General features: G+C 39.1%; 1 protein-coding gene across 4 annotated transcripts in view; it reads right to left on the reverse strand.

Annotated features, from left to right (window-relative positions):
• t (C45 family peptidase tan) overlaps positions 1 to 18,459 on the reverse strand; it is a 30,366-nt gene extending 11,907 nt beyond the window's left edge. Inside the window, exon 1 of one of the 4 annotated variants that reach the window (XM_019055219.2) lies at positions 18,441 to 18,459. The gene's annotated coding sequence lies outside the window, so the exon portion shown is untranslated. Of the gene's footprint in view, positions 1 to 4,966; positions 4,988 to 5,111; positions 5,131 to 17,028; positions 17,185 to 18,440 lie in introns of those variants that run through there. The other 3 variants (XM_019055218.2, XM_019055221.2, XM_019055220.2) reach the window with 3 other exon arrangements.
• Between the last annotated feature and the right edge of the window lie 1,280 nt (positions 18,460 to 19,739).

A 19,739-nucleotide genomic window follows, 5' to 3' on the forward strand; every position in this document is an offset into this window, starting at 1 on the left:
TTTGATGAATTTTACTTTAGACTCCTCAAAGTCATTTTCTTTAAGATGCAATGTTGAGAATCTCCCAAAACTTCCCTTATTATTATTTAATGTAAAATAACCATATAAGGACTCCCAAATAAAGGGAACTTTTAAGGGACAACTATAAATACGTCCATTTGTATATTGATTCCAAATGATTGATGGGTTTTAGCTTTTTGGAGGAGTGCCATTTATCAATTTAAGGAGCATAAGCATTATAGATCAATCATCAAAACACGATTCTTTGAGATGCGCAACTGACTCGTAATGCGGAATAGTTTATAATAAAGAGATTTTCCATTACCATTTGTAACTCTCAATTTGAGTCCCCTCTTCATCTGTTACAAATACAGACAATTATTGATACCACGGACGCTCCGATGCGTGTGCTCATTCAAAACGTCACGACGATCTGAATAAGCTTTGATCCTGAGGAAGCATTGTACCACTAATCAAATAAAAGAAAATTAGGACGCACTGGAATTGTATGGCCTTGACGCGGCGGAAAGTTCCACGCCAGGATTTTCGCGAATTTCGTCTCAGAAGGGCCATGAGTGATGAAAGTCAGTATACATATCGTCGCCCCTCTGACGTAATGACGTATCTTGATTTCGGCATAAGCCCTGCTTTACATATAAATCCATGCTATCCAAAGGCTCGTGTTGGATAAGAGATACGCTCTTCGTCATAGGAACGACGATATAAAGCGCGAAAGAAACTTGGTAATAACGTCGCCGTGGGCGGCGTATTTCGATTTCCACGTGAGCCGTGCTCTCCATATAGCACCATTCTTTCCGGGGCTCATGTCGGAAAAGAGATGCGCCCTTACGTCTGGGGAGCGACGATAAATCAGCGTCAGTTCTGCACGCGTCCACGATCTGAATACAAAGCGCAGTTGTTTGGCGATGCGCTAAATAGAATGCGCAACTGATTCTTCTCCGCAACAGCAATAATTACCGTTGCGATAATTAGGCAGGTGTCCGAACATTCCGTGTTGTGGGAGTCTTTTGAAAAGTTTGTTATTTTCATTGAGAGACCACACTGAAAAAATAACTCATGCCGTTGAAGTCGTGCTTACGGGCTCTATAGACATATCAGTCGCGTTCCGGGCGTAACACCCGGAGCGATCGAAGCTGCGGCCCCAGCAACCGTTACCTTCGGCCTCTGAGTCCCGAATGGACGGTATGGCTATGTAGCCCGTAACTTTTTTTTTCAGTGCATGTTATTTTATTTCATTTAAATTAAAAGTGTATGTACCAATCATCATGCATCAAAAGTGTGTCTGGAAATTACCCACCGGTCATTTATTTTGTACTCAATTGGACGTATTTCTGTCAAAGGGAACTATGTGCATGAAGACATGAGATCTGAGACCCATAAGAATATATGCATAACAGGGCTCACGTCATGATGCACATAGTTCCGTTTGACAGAAATACGTCCAATTTAGGGTAACTTAAGTACTAACTACCTTTTACCAACTTTTTTTCCTTTTTGCAGCTTTTTTTGAGGTATGGTTTTATTGTATTAATTAGGATTAATCTGGCTTCCAAATTGCAACGCACATAGAACACTTCCATCGAGTTTCTTACATATCCACACTTTTCTTTTTAATATCTAAGTATTTTTTTTCTTCTTTTTTCTTCGTTTTTACTGCAAAGAATCTACCCTAAAAGCTAGTTTTGAATAGTTTTAAAAGCTACCCTGCAAGACTGCACAGAATAATGAGATGCTCTAGTTTTGACATTATTGGTTGCTTTTTTGGGTATCAATTATTCCTCTATGTATTCCATATCATGCTTATTTGAACATTATATACCTATTTCAGAGGAGAGGGGTTCTTCTTAAAGGGAATTTCAACAAATAATTGGTAAAACCGCTTTAAAAGCTGCAAGCATTTATTGATAAGCATTTTAAAGTTCCTGCATTATGTTTGACCTCTCTCATTAACCCGATCCCTTGTGCAAAATTGTGAAAATTGTGAAATTGGCAGAGAAGGGCGACACTTTACTTGAAAGCACTGTTTTCATTGGTTCTCTGGAGGAATAATGTTACTTACTACATGTCTTGCCTGAAACTACGTCATTTTTAGCGCACTTACGGCTTTCTCATATGTATTGTTGTTATACAGTTAAGATGAATTTTGCTGTTTTAGCTATTTCGTCTGAAAGAGATTAAACGAATTTTGAAGGAAACTCGATTTCGAATGTCGCACATCCTGCTCTCTTCGCTATCACATCAGTCTGAACTGTGAAGTCCTTCCGCTCCAATCTGCTGTCACGGTTGCATCCACGAAGTATGAAGGCGAATTGTACTCCAAAATATATACGTTCAAAATCTATTGGCGCCACTGTCGGTGCTGCTTTCATGATTAATTTCACAAGTTCAAGAGATGTAGGAACTGATCAAGAGAAACCATGCCTCCGGGGAAACTCAGGGCATGTTGATAACTCACTGTCCTTACGTACTTCAAATTATTCCCAGGGAAGTTATTCCTAGACTTTAAAATAAAAGGAATTATGAAACCTTATTTTATGCACTTTTAAACAATTTGCACGCGATGTCCGACATAATTTTTTATCCCTAGGGCTCATAAATTATGTGATGCACTTTTACGACACTTTTGACCCCACCCCCTTCGCCATAGAGTACCTTTATAGGAAAATAAGGGCATGTCGGTACTTTTAAGATTTGGTCATTGAGCTTATAGGAGCCAATCTATGAATACAAATTATTCGAAGTGATTCATTATCGCAATTTGTACAACCCGTCATTTGTGAAGCATTTATTTGACTTATTTTTTGCATAAACTTACTCATTTTCGTGGGAGAACGCTCATTTACGAGCATTCTTGGCCATCTTGGTTTGATATTGAAATCTGATGATTGGCAGTGACATTTTTGTGTCACGAAACTGGCTGCCCTTTCAGGCCCTAGAGCTCCATATCTCGAAATGTCCGCACTCACCCTACATAGGTACTCTACTCCCCCTATGAGCGGTGCGTAATTTATGACCGGATTCTGAGAGCTCCATGGAACACAAAATAGCTAAGCCAACCTAGAGTCCCTTTATACTGAGAGTAAACACAATGTGAATCCATTTCTGATTGGTTCCTGTATTTAGACCTTCACAGTGTCACAAACTGGAATAAAGATTACATTTTCACCAATTGCAAAGATTATAAACTGGTGGACCGGGGAATTGGGGGTACAGTGGTCACTGAAAAAAAATGGTATGTTGCTTTAGCACATAGGATGTCAAAAATGTGTCAGATGATCCTGAGATGCTGATTGATTGTCTACGCAGTTCTTTGAATTTGCATTCACAGGATGTAAAATTAACTGTGGGGGCAGTAAAGGCAGCATCTTCGGATCACCAGACACATTTTTGGCATTCCAGATGCTAAAACAACATACCATTTTTTTCAGTACACGGCAAGGGACAAATGGAAAGTGAGAGGGAACAGAAATAGGAATTCGGGAATGCGTCGATCAAAGCTTACAAAAAACTTCCGATTTGTGTAATCTTCGTTTCTGTTTGTGACATCCATAAGCCGCGTTGTCCCAACTCTCTCTATAAAGGGACTCTAAGCCAACCAGAGGCGAATCTTCGAGTGGTCATCCTCTCTTTAAATGGCGCTCTACTCTACATCAGTCGCTTCCTCGCAGAGATGAGCCGGTGGGATGTGACCCTCCGATGTCACGGTCAACAGGGCACACGCGCATTTGATTTCATTGTGCTTTTTCGCACTATCATTAGATCGACATGGGCACGTGGGTAATCCCAGCAGCCTCCTTGGACCCCGTGCGATGCTGGCAAAGATCCTCTTCCCGGCCTTGCGGACCAAAGACCTCGCGGTCGATATCTGCCCGGACCTCCCGAGCTCCCATGTTGTGTGAAATATTTCCGTAAAGAGTAACAGAACCTAGGACAAACCCGACAGAGATCTGGCAATCCTTACTAAGTTATCCTTATTGACCCGGTCAACAGACTATCATCCTTTGCGTCGGGTCATGCTCATACACGCCGGCGCGGCGTCGCGGTCAGTATGCTCACGATCTGATTAGGTATTATTCGCGGATTCGGCCATTGAAACTCCTGCAAGGTCCTAGGATTTGCCGTTTCAATAGTCGATCCTTCGCAGAATTTTGTGATTGATACTGTAAGATAATGCCACTGGTTTCCTCTAGCCAAGCTGAAGATTCTTGAACAGTTTCAAAAGATGAAACCACATCAGTGGTTAAAGCTGTCGTTAAACTGAGAGATTCAATTTCTATATTTCTTCACATTTCCGGTGCAGATAAGAGAAAGATCTCCGTCAGGTGATAACTTTCAGCTAATAATTGGACGTACCTATTTCTATCAAACGGAACTATGTGCATTAAGACATGAGCCCTGAGACCCATAAGAATATGTGCATAACAGAGCTCACGTCATAATGCACATGGTTCCGTTTGGCAGAAATACGTCCAATTAGCACATGATCTCAACAGATCTGCCTATGTATCAATCTTCATGATGGTCAAACTACCAAACCACGTATATCGGTTTGCGACGTCTCTGACTTCCTGTCATACTTAATATTTGAATTGGAGCCGCAACGTCAATTCTTGAAAATTTTCATGATTTCTCTATTCAGGGTGAGGAAAATTCTGCGGAAACTTCAAGGAGTGATGTTGATTATTTCTCCTTTTAAATATAAAACCGGATCCCAGATTTTTGAACACCGCAAACGAGATACGTTGGAGTGTCACCGTCGTTATGGTTCCTTAGAACACATAAAACTGTTCTCTACAAAAACACTCTATAATACACCTTTTGACCGCCATTCCTGATCCTCGAAAGGGATCCGGGACAAAATTTTCTAACATCCTATTATTCGGGATATACCTAGCACTATTCGGAAAGTCTGCTTTAAAAAGTATTACGTCGGTATGGTACTTACAAATGGACATGTAGCTTTGTGCTCTTATACTATGATGGTGATACCGTTTACCGGATACTCTCTCTACTTATTTCACTCACGTGAGAGGGAACGATGGCTCATTATCAATGAGAAAAATAAGTAAAATAATAAAATAAATAAATACCAAATGGGCGAAAAAATACAACGGTTCGATGGAAACTCACTCTCACTGATATAGAGTAGTTTTGACTGTAAAACAGGCGGTAGGTATACTCTTCGAATGTTGACCTAGGAATGATAGTGCGTCGAATGAGTTTTGAGTCAACTCAAGTGTTGCCTTCAATGTTGATTAGTGTGTTCGATCATGGGAAGATAAGCCAACTTTTCACATGAATCTTGACGTACGGCCTACTTTCAGTTGTACGACTCGCCTATTTCCTACTTAAGCGAAGCTTGAATTTAAAATTCACGGTTATGAGGAATTTTTTTTTCAGCGCCTCATGCATTTTCTTTTAAATTTAATTTATAAAAATGTTCAAGAAATTTAGTTTTTGATGTAAACGGAAGTAGATACCTCAATAATCATGTTTCACCGTCCGCATGACTTATTTGTGTAAAACTGAGCTCCATGGTGCTGATGAGAGACATTTTAACAGGGAAAATCAGAAAAAAAACACTCTACAACAATAGGTTGTTGCAAGGCACTGCCTGGATGATAGGTATTTTTTCTTTAATTCTACACGAATATGATTGCGAAATCTCTGCCTAAAATTTGCTGATTTTTCCGTGTAATCAGAGACAGAATCAGTGGAATTTTCAGTTGAAAATTTCCAACAGTTTCCCATCAAAAGTTATAGTCACGTCCTCTTGTCTCAGTAATAAAATGATGTGTACCTATATCGTCACCTTCCGGCCAAAGTATCACAAGCGCCATGCAAATGCCGCCATTAAATTTTTTTTTTTGTTACAGAGAAATTGTTGGTTGAATCTGTGAAATTTTACTAAATTTTATCGACAGCACAAAGAAAATGTAGTGAAATTTTCGGATAGCTTCGTTGAACAATTTCTCTGCAAAAAAATAAAATTGCGGCGCAAATTTTGAAGCGTCGCATAGTGCTTGTGATACTTTGGCCGGAAAGTGACGATATAGTGCCTGAGAGCATTGCACTTATTCCCGTAGACATGTATTGAGGAAAAGTCCGAGAACAGTGTTTCCTTGAAACGGAACAAAAAAGTCTGTGACCATATCATGAAATTTAAATTTTTTTCTTTCTAGCCGTATGTCTTGTTTCAAGTATCAAGAACACGTGCGACGTGAGTCTCTATGATACAATGCCCCGAGCAAATATGCGCTGAGAACTCATTCATTAATGTGTAGCGGGCGCACCCGCGGTGCCTGGAATGGATAATTTCGTATATTGTTCATCCGTCGAAGGTAGCAATGCAGCCGTCTGCTCTATTATCCGTGCACTAATGGAGACAGGAACACATTGTTTTTTCATCCTCGCCTTATTCTCAAGAAATAACCTTCTGAAAACATGAAGACTGTCTGCGGATAGCTCTAATTTGGACCGCGTTTAGGGAACCAAGCAACATCAGCTACTGCCCAATTTAATTTTTTTTTTACTACTTCAAATATCACACAAGTGGTACTCCTTAAAAATTGGAAAATATTATTAAAATTGGTGAAAAAAATATTGTTAAAAAAATGTATTAAAATAAAAAAAGAATTATAATGAATCATTTAAAATAAAAATGTATAATTTAAAAAAAATTAAATTTAATTTTGAATTAAAATTTAAAATTATTTAAATTATTGAAATATTATTAAAATTGGTGTGGTACTTGGGCGATTTATTTTTTTACGAGAGAACGTTTGTGCGGATTCCTTTAAAAATTTTAAGGAATTTGCTTCCGCTATGCATGAATCTCACTGAAATTCGCACAAAAATCCGCACAACCGTTTTCATACAAAAATTATTTTGATGGCTCAAGCTTCCTTACCTGGACAGCATAAGGCAGAAAGGCACCAAGCCACATCAGCTATTGGTTTACTTGGGCGATTTAATTTTTTACGAAAGAATGTTTGAGCAGATTTCATTGATAATGTTAAGGAATTTGCTTCTTGCTATGGAGAAAATTCACTGAAATTTGCACGAAAATCCGCACAACCATTTTTATGTTAAAAATTAAATCACCCCATTCAATTTGGCAACAGCTGATGTGACTTGGTTCCTTTCTGTTTAACGCGGTCAATTTAAAAGTGCGCTGACCGATAAGGTCGGCTTGATGACATTGGTCAATGGGATTAGTTGGTTAGTCATCAACTCGCGTTTTGATGGATTCAGCTAAGTAAAGCAGACCATTTCCCGCAAAAGCTCATGCTTTCCGCTTCATTGCATTTGCCACACCTGTTCCGTCTTACAAAGGAAGACTTTGACTGACACTGAGGAGTCTCTCGGTCCAATCCAGTTTCGTCCTTACCTTGGAAGCTCATTGCAGAGTGCAGACACTCCCCCGAGGTAAAAATGTTTTATGTATGCTCGTCTGCATTTATAGGTTAGTATTTCACGAGCAAACTGGCGTCCGCCATCGTGAGAAATGACCACGCCAATGCTGTTGCAAATACGATCATCGACTCTGCAAATTCAATGTCAAGGCTGCGTTGCCGAGAGTGGAAAAAATCCGCCGGTTTTAATGTGTTACAATGTAGAGGAAGCCTGAGGAATTTGACCGATTGGCAACACTGGTCGGAGAAAGCTATTCCTGAAGGTCATTCCCGAACGCCGAACGGTATACACCCAGAATACATGCGAGTAAAGGGTCTAATTTAAAGCCTAACGCCGAATAAAAAATGCTATTAAATCTGCCCGCACTTGCAATTTGTACGGAAGTCTGATTTAAAAATTCTATAGAGGAAAACTAGTAACTATAAAAACTTGAATGGGAAAAAAAACAGATACCAACTAGTTATGCTATGCAAAACGATGCTCTTTTCTCACAATTCTTTTACACAGGTGTCTCATGTTCCAGGAAGATAAGAGGCTCTGAGTCTATTTAGTACAAATTTCACTCTTTTTTAACACCTTGTCTGTCTAGTAGAGTAAGGAGAAAAAGTTGACCTCTTGAAATTTTCACTTAAAATCCCCTGATTAATATAACTACATTGAAAACACGGAACCCAACAATATTCTTGGTATCCAGCACCAAGGACAGAACAAAATGTAATCATCTAGGGAATTTTTTTTCTCGTTCAAGTGCTCTAAAATTTTACTGATCCATCCTCCTCTTAATAATACTCTCAAAAAGTGAAACAGATAGGTAGCTAACAAGAATAAAAATTTTGAAGAAACAGATGCAGTTCTCTTTCCTGCCTCGCATACTTTTTGACTGATCAATTTTAAAGTAGGAAGACTTTCAATTATTATTGCACTAAGTACCTACTTTTTCTGGCTTTTTGGCATCGTACTTCCGTTAAAAAGTACCTCTAACGCGTTACCAGGCTCTGCTTCTTTTGAATGAGTTAACGGTAATTGATCCCCTCTCTCCCCTCGTCCCATTTTCTTGAGCTTTTTTTGTGGCTGAATAGACCTTTTCTCCCGAAAGGTGGCAATTTTTAAACGTGGATTCGTGCATTGGCCTTCTTTTCATCGTCGTTGTGAAACTCGCAAAGCGCCCCTAGTTAGTGAAAAATTCGACGAACAATCATTTTAACTCCCACATGCAACTATTCGGGCTCTGTGGATGTCCGTGTTGCATACTCACAGAATTGAAGGCGTTTTGCTTGTCCAGGCACTTACCGACTACCCCGCGGCGCCATAAGCGAAATGCTCGCAAACTCGAACCATTCTCTTTATCCAATGTACGCATCATTTAACGTATTTGATTGCGTGGGCGGAACAAAGATTTTTTTGGATACTCGGACTTTACTTCCACTTTTTCGAAAAGGAAATCATGTTCACCCTCTCTGAAAGACTCGTATCATTTTGCGATGGGCTTTACCTACTGCAAACACAAGTCAAAGTGCCTTCAATTCTTCATTGATACTTTAAGAAAATATCCTGGGCATTGATAACTAAGTTGCTCTACAAATCAAGCTCAGCACATCGCGATATCACAACATAATGATACAACGCCTTTAGGCACTTGCTCGTGCCGAAGAGATATATTTGTAGTATAAATGAGGCATTACAAGCCCTCTGTCACTTTGGGCCCTCGCAGTTAAGACCACTATTGGCGCCGCGCTGCGGGGGTGACGGTGAGTGCCTGGACTGGACAAGCAAAACGCCTTCAATTCGGTACGTATGCAACACGGACATCCACGGGGCTCCAATAGTTGCATCTAGGAGTTAAAATGAGTGTTCGTCGCATTTTTCACTAACTAAGGGCGCTTTTCTAAGGTGCTCTGCACTGTAAATTCATACTAGTGTTGCCTGTTGAGCCGATGAAGTGAAATATAACTGATTTTTATCGCGACACTGTCGATTTTCCGAATTATGCTTTGGTTGTTAAAATACATCAACGTTTGTCGTCCTAAAATGTGGGCTATGACCCCCACCTTTTCTGACCCAAGAACAAAGAATGCGGGAAAGTTGTCTCATGGTCACTTTAAAGCATTGGCTAGGTTAGGTGGATTTCGTGAGGCTTTAAAAATATCAGGGGGCGACCCGAGACATCTTCACGACTTCGACAGGAGTCGAGGGGCGAATGACCCCAAAAACAACAAAAGTAAAACTGAAAAGCTGCATCTATTCGTGAACGAAACCTTAACTATTTTTCTTTTTTAAAAAAATCAAGGAATTTTAAAGGCTTAAATCTGATTGAATTTTACAAATCTTCAGACGCATCACCACACTCGAAAAAAAAATTCTTGAGAATCGGACTGATAGATATCTCTGATAGATACCGGATCTCACTAGTTCAAGAAGCCACTTCTTTTTTAAATATACAGATGAGGACTGTGGGCCAAATCACCATCTATTGATAGCATATCTGTGGCGTCGTTACACTGCTTTCCTCTGAAGTTATTTGGTGTACACGAAAAAAAGATCGAAAACTTTCGGACAGGAATTGGTGAACTGAACCAGGTTAAAGCATGCCGCTCGATAAGAGGGTTACCGTAGGTTTCGACCTTTCACCCATTCAACACTTCAGTTTAAAGCTACACGCGAAATTCATAGGAAAGAAATTATCTAACCCCCCTCCCCCTCATTCTCCCACTCTTCTATTCTAATTTCAAATACTTTATAGCAATCTACATTTAAATCGGCGTACTTTTCATATGTTGCGGTTATAGTTAAAGTCGGTAATCGTTAAGACTGGATTGTTCGGTGATGCATTTTGTTACATAATTTTATGAATGAATAGTTTTTAAGGCTATTCAAATTGATCAATTGGACATCCGATCCAAGCAGTGTCCTATATTATTCGACCACCGACTCTGATGGCAACACTGTTGAGAATTTTTAAGGCCCACCGTGTCAATTAAGTTGTTACTTTGATCATTTCAATTATTATATTTTTTTTTACTTTCAAAACACGTCATTGAAAAATGATACATAAAAAGTTTAAAAGTGCAAGAGAGGAAAAAATCATGAAAATGGCGAATCGTTTGTATTTCTAGTGGTGAGGAAAAAAACTGGTAGGCAAAATATAAGTGGAGAGAAATAAAGGAATGCAGGAGGATGAGGAAGAAAGGGGGAAAGGAGGTGAAGGAAAAGGGAGGAAAAAAGAGAAAGAGCAGGAAGAGGAAGATGAATCAGGTAGCAAGAAATGCACGAAATTTAATTGTTAATTTAGACCCCATAAAAACAGCGGTCACCCTTTCACTCAGTACAACTCTTTGTCGACGACCGATAAGGAAGGCTGCCTTTTTTTGCAGCCTTGTAGCAAAACGATATACCTGATTGATCTGAAGGAGCATAAAGTTTTAGATCTGCCTGAAGGTAAAAATCCGAATCCTCCTACGCGATCCTTATAGATTAGCAAAAAATTATGAGATATGTTCCAACGTCAAGTTTTTACGTTAGATAATGATATAGATATAACGCCCTCTGAAAAAAACTATGCATGATGTCATCTACCGTGATAGTGTATCCTACAGAATATTTTTACCTTGGGTTCGTGAATCAGGTATGCATTCATTCAACTGATGGCTTCACATAAATCAGTGATTAAACGAAAGTAGGAAAGGCCATGAGGTGTATACTGCCACAGAATGTGACCGTTAAACCGTTTTTGCCAGAGGACGACATAAGAATCGCCGTTAACATAAGGCGGTCAAATTAGGGATTTGGGGAGATCATTTGCTGCTGATTGATGAGCTGCAACTGTCAGAAAAAGACTTTTTAACAGGTAAAACTGACTTCCTCCTGTGCACTTCGTCACCTTCGGGAAAGAATATCACGGACACAAAAATGTCAACTTTGAAGGAGGGACAAAAAACTGATTTGCCATGGCAAGAAATGCTATATTATCCGACTTTGATTTGAAGTACATTCTTCGATTGTAAGGTAATGAAAGCATAGAGAAGGTGGAATAGGTTTTCTACTTTGTCGATGACACTTATGATTCGTGAGTTTGACCTCATTGGGCTCTGCGGTTCAGCTTATCTGAGAAAGCAGAAAAAACATCAAATAACTTTCCACTGTTGCCGATTTGGCGCTCGTTTTTACCATTTTTTCAAGGGTTCAGTTGTTTTTATTAGACAAAAAAACTGTGATTTTTTGTCGGCATAAGTATCTGTGGAATCCAAGATCATTGAAAACTCGATTTCAGTAAGAAAAGCGCTTGTGGTAGTCTTACTGTTGTATAACGGGACGATTTGAACCACTTTCAATCCATGAGCAAAAAATGAGGTAAATCACATGAGAAAATTGTGGAAGTTTTGAACTTATTCTCCAATGGAGCAGCTTTTCTGCGGACGAACTTCCGAAAGTTTACAGGCCGCCTCTTCTTTTCCCCCAGATTTAACTATTCGATGGAAAAATCAAGTGCGGTTTTTTCGACGGGGAAATCCGTACGTGTAACCTGTTTCATCCTAAACTTGTATCGGATGATACGGTTTTAAAATTGTTCAGGCGCAAATTTTCAATCTATCTTTCCAACGCACCATGGTGAGGGGGGAAGGGGCTATGTTGATGTCTCGCACATGCAGGCTATAGAGGCTGCAATAGATAAAAGCAAATAGGCTACTCAAAGACTAGCCTATTTCGGATTTCGAGCATCTTAATTTTTCCTTCCTAAGTTTATCCTTTCCCATCCATCTCAATGTTCGCTTTTCACCTTCACTTGTTCTTCTCCTGCCCCTTTATACCCTTTATTCTGACCTGCTCTCGTCCCTTTGTCTGAAATATAGTGTTTAGTGTGTGGATATCACATGGTTTTTGCAGTATACTGGAGTTACTCCCAGGGTATCGATGATTCTTTCTGTTCCATAAAAAACCTACTTTGTCTACACTTGTTGGTAGATTCCAGTCTCTTAATTGGAGTATATGCCATACAGCCCGAAGAGGAATATAAAGAGGAAAATGAAGACGGAGAAGAAGAATAATAAGTAGAAGGAGAAGAAAGGAAAGAAGGAAAAGGTGGATAAAGAGGATAAAAAGAGGATGAAGGGAAAGGAAACAGGAGAAGAAGAAGTAGAATAATAAGATGATGGGGAAAGAGGAGAGTGAGAAAAAAGAGAGTGAGGAAGAGAATCAGAAGAAGGAGAAGAATAAAAAGATGGAGAGTGAGGAAAATGAGAAGAAAGAGAAGGAAGAGGAAGAAGGGGAGAAGGAGGAGAAGGAGAAGGGGCAGAAGAAGAGTAAGACTAAGAATAAGGAGAAGAACATTGAGAATAAGGAATGAGGGGAAGGAAAAGAGGGCGAAGAAAGATTTTAAGAATGAACCTGGAAATCACCACGGGCTAATATAGCACAAGCAGTGGCGTGGCGTGAATTGCGATGTATCGATTGTTATCAGTGGCGTGGCGTGAATAATCGATTATCGATATCTCGCCATTTGAAGCTATGGTAAAGAATCGATTACTAAGGTGTTCGCTGCGAACGCCCTGACAATCGATCTTTTTCCATGGGTTTAAATGGCATAACAATCGATATATCGCAATTCACGCCACGCCACTGATTGTTATGCCATTTAAACCTATGGTAAAGAATCGATTTTTAAGGTGTTCGCTGCGAGCACCCGGTTTATCGATCTTTTTCCAAAGATTTAAATGGCATATCTATCGATATATCGCAAAGCACGCCACGCCACTGAGCACAAGATCTAGGATTCATTTTTATTTACGCGGCAAAAGCATCCCGAAGTAAGCTCGTCGGGATCGCCATCGGTTGCAGTGATATCAATGCCGTGGGCCCGCGTTTGCACCAGACTCTCGGACCATTTGCTCTTGGCGGTAAAAAAAAAAAAAAAAAAAAAAAAAAAAAAAAAGCGCGGGGATCGTGTTTTGTTTACCCTCCGTGCAGAAAATGAATGGACACACAATTGCAAACCTCCTTGACACTAACCTTCGCCCTGTCGTTCACTCTCCGCGCCGCGCCGCGACGCCTCATCTGCCGCGTCGAGCAAGAACCGCGAACTTACACCGAGTCTTAATGCGAGTTACGAGGTTTCTGCGATTATATATCTTTAATAGCGATTCCTCCGCGTCGCGTCTGCAACACTGTTGCTCCTCCATTTAAACTCATTAGAAATATCGATTCTACTTGAGATAGTAAGCTTCGATAAATATCCTAATATCCTTCGATTAATATTGTTTTACCTGCGTTCCGATGAGCGAGGCCCAGTATTGCCACACTGGGAAAAAAACACATTGGATTTAGAGTCCAGACTTAAAAACATCGACAAGAAAAAGTACTCTTGATTCAATCAGAATCTAGCTTATATTAAGGACCAAGCCTCTTAGTTTAAGCGGATTTCGTTTTGATTCAAGCAAAAATCTGATTGAATCAAGAGTATTTTTTCTTGTCAATGTTTTCAAGAGTTTGGACTCTAGATCCAATGTGTTTTTTTTTTCCAGTGCAGCTTGGAAAAAATGGATAAGTTTCTTAAGTTCATTAATGTATTTAGAATCGTGCTTTGATAATATCATAAATTATGGATCAGCAAAAAAATAGTAAGGTCTGTCCTAACACCATGTTTTCACCTCCAATATGAATACTGAGAAAAAAACTCCGGCCGTGGAAGCCGTACTCACGGGCTACATAGACATACCGTCCGCGTGCCGGGCTCAGAGGGGGGGGGGGGGGCTCAAATTCTGAGCGTAGCGCTCGGAGCTGCGGCTCAAGCACCCGGAACTTTCGGCCTCTAAGCCCGGGACGGTCGGTATGTCTATGTGGCCCTTAAGTTTGTTTGCAGTGAGCGGAAACCGCCCTCTTAAATTTGGCAATAGGTGATGTTGCTTGGTTTCTTTATGCTAAACGCGGTCTATTTTTTTCGTTTCTTTGGTGTTCCAAGAATCCAACTTCTGCGCGTTTGCACACTAAAGTCGAATAACGAACTTGATTAGGTTACAGCTCTGACCTGTAACAGTTCATAGTCAAAGCAAACACGTTTCTATGGGCCACACCTGTCGTATCTGAAAGTTAAAAGTGCGCTCGTACTTCCCAGAAATGGGTCACTGGATATGGTTGCAACTTAACACAACAACGCATGGCTCATCGTCCAAATCATATCTAAAAGAACCGCGAGTCTGAATTTACACAGCCAACACAAATATGAAGGGTACTCTGAATGAAGGAGTTGGGTGCCGGTTTTATAATGCCGAAAAAAACATTTAAAGGGCTGAAAAATCGCGTAGGAAGCTTTGACAAAGATAAAGATGAACTTGAATACTAACCCATAGGAATCTCAGACCTTTCTTTCTATCTGTATTTGAGGACTATGTATGTGATATCTTCAATTCAGAAACGTACCTTAACTTATTCCATTGATACGCCTAATTACGTACTGCGCGACAACAAAAACTTAACCTACTTGAATTTAATATCATATTAAAATAATTTCAAAATTGCAAAACTCGCCAAAATAAGATGGGTGCGAGTGAAATCATTCAATAAATGTTGGTCTTTTGGCGCGTGGAAATCACTTGAATGACACGGATCACACAAATTTCTCATCCCTGAGTTAGATACGGAAAATTTCAATCTACAGGTCCGTCGTTTTTCCGTCAAAAATTGTACTGAAAACCTATACAGGGTGACTTCTAACCACACATATGGTGATTCATTTCCAGGAAGTCTTTCTCTGACCGTTCTCTCTATCTATAGATGGTTGTACAGTGTACAATGAAAAAAAACCTTTGTTAAGTATGCCACGATAGGATTTCTCTTTAAATCAATGGAATATCTCTTCGAAGCAACCGCACCTTTCTTTGAAATAGTAGGAATACTGTTGGAAACGATGAGATTTTCTCTGGTCTCAATGAAAAATTCCTGCTGTCCCGGCATTTCAAACAGGAATTCCTTTTGATCCAACGAGAATTTTTTTCAGTATACGCAACCAGAAACTCTCCCAGACAAGCTTCCTCGACATCCCCCTCTACTGCCTTAACCTAACTTTTCCGGAAAACTGAGATCCCCAAGTCGACACTCCGTATCCTGACGGGACTACTGTCGCTCATTCACACTCCTCTATTATTTTGCTAGACACCACTAATCATCCTCATCAACAAAATGAGATACTAATTGTTTTAATTGCCATGCAACTATTTTTTTTTTTCTATGTCTATGCAATCTCTTGAAGAAATAATTAACACCTGTCCTCTTTACCTCCTGGGGAGATGGAGGATGCCGCTAATTCGGGCGACTGATCAAAAGCTAACTTGTCGATCAAACAGACTCACTAATAACTTCGGTATAACAATTATACACAATATTATAACACGAAAATGGAAAAATTCCAGCAATGTCGCTGAATGTCTTAAAATTATAATAACTAACTAACTAACTCAATTCTGACAAATAGGAACATGTGATTTAATAACCTTACTTCCTCGTTTACAATGCTATGAAAAATTACTTGCATAAGCAGTAGACGAAACTAAAAGTAATTGAAAAACACTAAAACAAGTATCGATGCCATGATTTGTATTTCGACGATTTTTTCAAATACAAGCGGAATGTACTATCCTTAGAAAACTTACGCTGAAACTTAAATGACCGATAATTGATTCCACGCTTGACCTAAAATGTTGGAAAACGTTTTGCTGCTAATCAGTGCTATTGTTTAGATGAAAATTATTCCTTCCGGGGCGACAGTGCTTTGTACAAGATAATTTTTGAATAGCTTTGATGACATTGTCAAGGCTAAAATTATTACAGCTATTGCACGACAGCATAAGAGCATTGACCTATTTATTTTTTTTAGTATTATTCCCAGTAAAACAATACCAATGTGAAGAATTTACAAAAGGCCATATGAGAATTAGGAATTTCAATTTGGAGTAACTGCATGAATTCAAAATGGAATTACCAAAGAGAACGACGATTCTTTACATTTCAATTCATTTGAATTCATTTTAAGGTTCTAACAAAACATAAAAAATAACCGTGTCCCATTCTGTTACTTTGGGGAAAAAGTGACTCGATGTAAGTGGACATATTCTTGAACTTGCCGCCAAGAGAAAATTTGCCATGAATTAAGCAGACATAATGTTTTCATTAAGGAGGAAGTACCTTGTATCAATCAGAAATTTACTAGAGCAATTTTATTGCCTATTCCGAGAAAAATCTTTTTTACGGAAATTTCAATTTTTTTTTTTTTTTTTTTTGGTCTGAAAAAAAGTTATCGGCTACTTACGGCGGAAATGACTACACAAATACAGAGTCGTGGCTAAGAGGCCAAAAAAAAAAAAAAAAAAAAAAAAAAAAAAAAAAAAAAAAAAAAAAAAAAAAAAAACACCAATTAGAATCTTGAAAGAATCGAGACTGCCTTTTAAAGTTGTTAAATAAGTTATAATAGAAACCACAAAAACGTCACGTTTCCAATGAAAGTAAGGCAAATAAAACGAAAGGCGAACACGCGGAGGTGCGTAAGAAAAAGTCACTTTAAAACTGAAGAAAGATCAACTCATAATGTACTGATTGGTCACTCACCTAGTTTCAGGGCTTTCAGTGGCGGAGGGGTGGCGCCTGGTTGGGTCGGATCCGGCGTGAAAATCAGCGATTGCGTAAACTCACTGCCTGGTCGCGACTAAACGAGGAATGCTTGCAAACGCGCGGAAAAGTGGCTCTCCACTCGCCACTGGTAGAGAGGTGGAGTGGGGGTGGATCTCAAGCTTCACTAATTTTATTAGTAGAAGCTCTAGCGGTGCGAACTATCGCCCCCTCCTCCCCCTACCCTCTACCGCCGGCTTCAGAAGCAGATTTCCGTGCTGGAATTTGCCTCGAATTCCAGATTCATTCTGTGCTTGCGAAGCTATTATACCGTCCTAAGCCAGGATTTTCCTGAATGATAACAATCTGAACTTTTGCTGCTGCCGATAAGTTTTGAATAGTTTTAATCAAAACTTGTAATTATATACCTACGTAATCGGGGATGTACGGCAATCTTCCCGTGTTGGAATTTGTTTCACATTTTTAATTCGTTTTATGCTTGCAGAGCTATTATACCTTTTTGAGTCAGGATTTATTTTTAATGTAGCAAGCTCTACTTGGTGGCAATACATTTTAAAAACTTTTTTTTAAAAACTTGTAGAATATAAGATGTGGGTGGATACTCATTTGAATCAGTGAGAACGAAAACACACCAACTCGAAAAAATGAAAAAATAAAGACACACACTAAACTGCACAGTAGGTGAAGAAGTTAGTCTAAGAAAAAGATTTTTGGTTTCGAAGGACTAGAAGACTCTTGAAATGTCCAAACTGGAACAGCTGCGCTAACTTCAATTACTTTTGTGAAAATTGACTGTTTTTAATGAAAATTAAGCATTTTCGAGTTACAGAGTTGGTGTGTTTTTGTTCTCACTGATTCATTTAAAAAATCCTCAAACACACACAAAACAAATGAGGAATCCTTTAATGTGATTTTTGTGTAAAATGTACTTAGGCTTACCTGGCAGGTTTTTATTTGATTTTTCCCCTTAACAGTTTCAAAATTTGCGCAATTTTTGAGGTTTCACATAGATGTAAAATCATATTTAACGTCATAAACTTTTTGATACAAACATTCTAGTTCCCTAACAATTGATTAAAGACTTTCCGCACATAGCTATTTCGCCTTCAATTTCTGAGGTAGGCCAGAAAATATACCTCGTGCAACAATGAATATCTATTTGAGACTTTTTATCTTATGCTTTCTCTCAGGAAATTGCGATGTTCAAACCGTACCTGAAGGCTTTGATTCTAGCTCTATTTTTCTATTTCAGTTTCTTTAATTGATGAGAGACGCATAATATTATTATAGTTATTTGCTATCAAACGTCTCACAGGAAGCAGAGCCTCTCTAGCGTGAATGGGTACAGAAAACGCCACTGCGCGGAAACAGTGATTAGAAATTTTGCATACCTGATGTCACACTCTTGGCTCACTATATCAAAGGGACAAACAGATCTAGGTAAACAATATGTGATGCAGATTGATTGGGTTTCCTTGCAACTGAGCAAACTTGAACGGACATCGGCAAACTTGATATTTGTAACACTTCAGTAAAAGTGATACTCACGGAATGTTTTCTTGCTTATCATCCCGCGATAGATGTAAACAAATAATCCAACCTATTAAATACTAATTAATTGCTAAGATTCGATTGCTAAGCTGTGGCTATACGTGTGAAAATTTACGTAGGCATAATTAACCATTGCTCTGCCCGCAGATTCTGGAGGCATTATTGATACTTTACGCGGAGAGAAAAAACTTCGATCTAAACGCCAAACTTCATACTTCATGACCCATTGGAGGTTTTTGATTCATTGAACATTGCAGTCATTGAAACTGTACTTTGTTCCGATGTATAATAGTAAAACCGGAACTTCACATGGAAGCAGGTAGGTATGATACTCATTTTTTTTCCACGGATAATTTTGTAGACTCGACGTTGATTTTGCAGTCAAATGACAACTCGTGGAGGAAGGCATTACCTTTCTCTTCAAAGCGTCGTTTTTCAATGTTGGCTGGGCCGATTTTGGATTTCTATGTGTCTACTTTATTTAATTTAATTTGAAAAAATTTTTCCAGGTGCCAGTTAAAATGAACCGAGCTGGGCAGAACTGCGCGCGCCAAAGTTCGATCCGAGAAGAACAGATTTGCAGTCTTTACTCGTTCATATGACTAAATGTCAAGTGTAACGTTTAAAGTCCATTTTCATGCACGTTCAAGTTCTTTTTCCTCGAATTTTGAATTTTTCGAGGAAAATTTTTGAATCCAGCTGAGTTGAGAGTGGTTTGTTGGAGTCAAAACTATAGGGACTCTCGACTCATTTTTTCCCGAAAATGCGACTTGGTGTGCATTTCTGTTAGATTCGCGGTCCAGCGGTCCTGATGGGAAACATTTAAACAGGATATTGATGTTGAAAGTTCGAAACTTCGTATCTCCATTTGCAACTTTGCAGACTTCCTGTCAACCTTTATTTTCTCTTTGGAAAACTAGTCAACTTAATTTCTTGAAAACTTCCTTGATTTTTTTTTCTTATTTTTCTTCTATTCCATTGAGATTTAAAGCTATTTCTATACTGTCGTGCTGAGGAAAAACGCCGCATGAACCTTCGTCAGTTGCCAAATTTCCTTTGATATAATACGAATTTTTGGGTAAACTTGTGAATATTTTCCGTTCAATTTTACAGAGAATTTTCGTTGCAATTAGGTTAAC

This window comes from Bemisia tabaci, chromosome 2 (assembly GCF_918797505.1).
Source record: "Bemisia tabaci chromosome 2, PGI_BMITA_v3".
Taxonomy (NCBI): Eukaryota; Metazoa; Arthropoda; class Insecta; order Hemiptera; family Aleyrodidae; genus Bemisia; species Bemisia tabaci.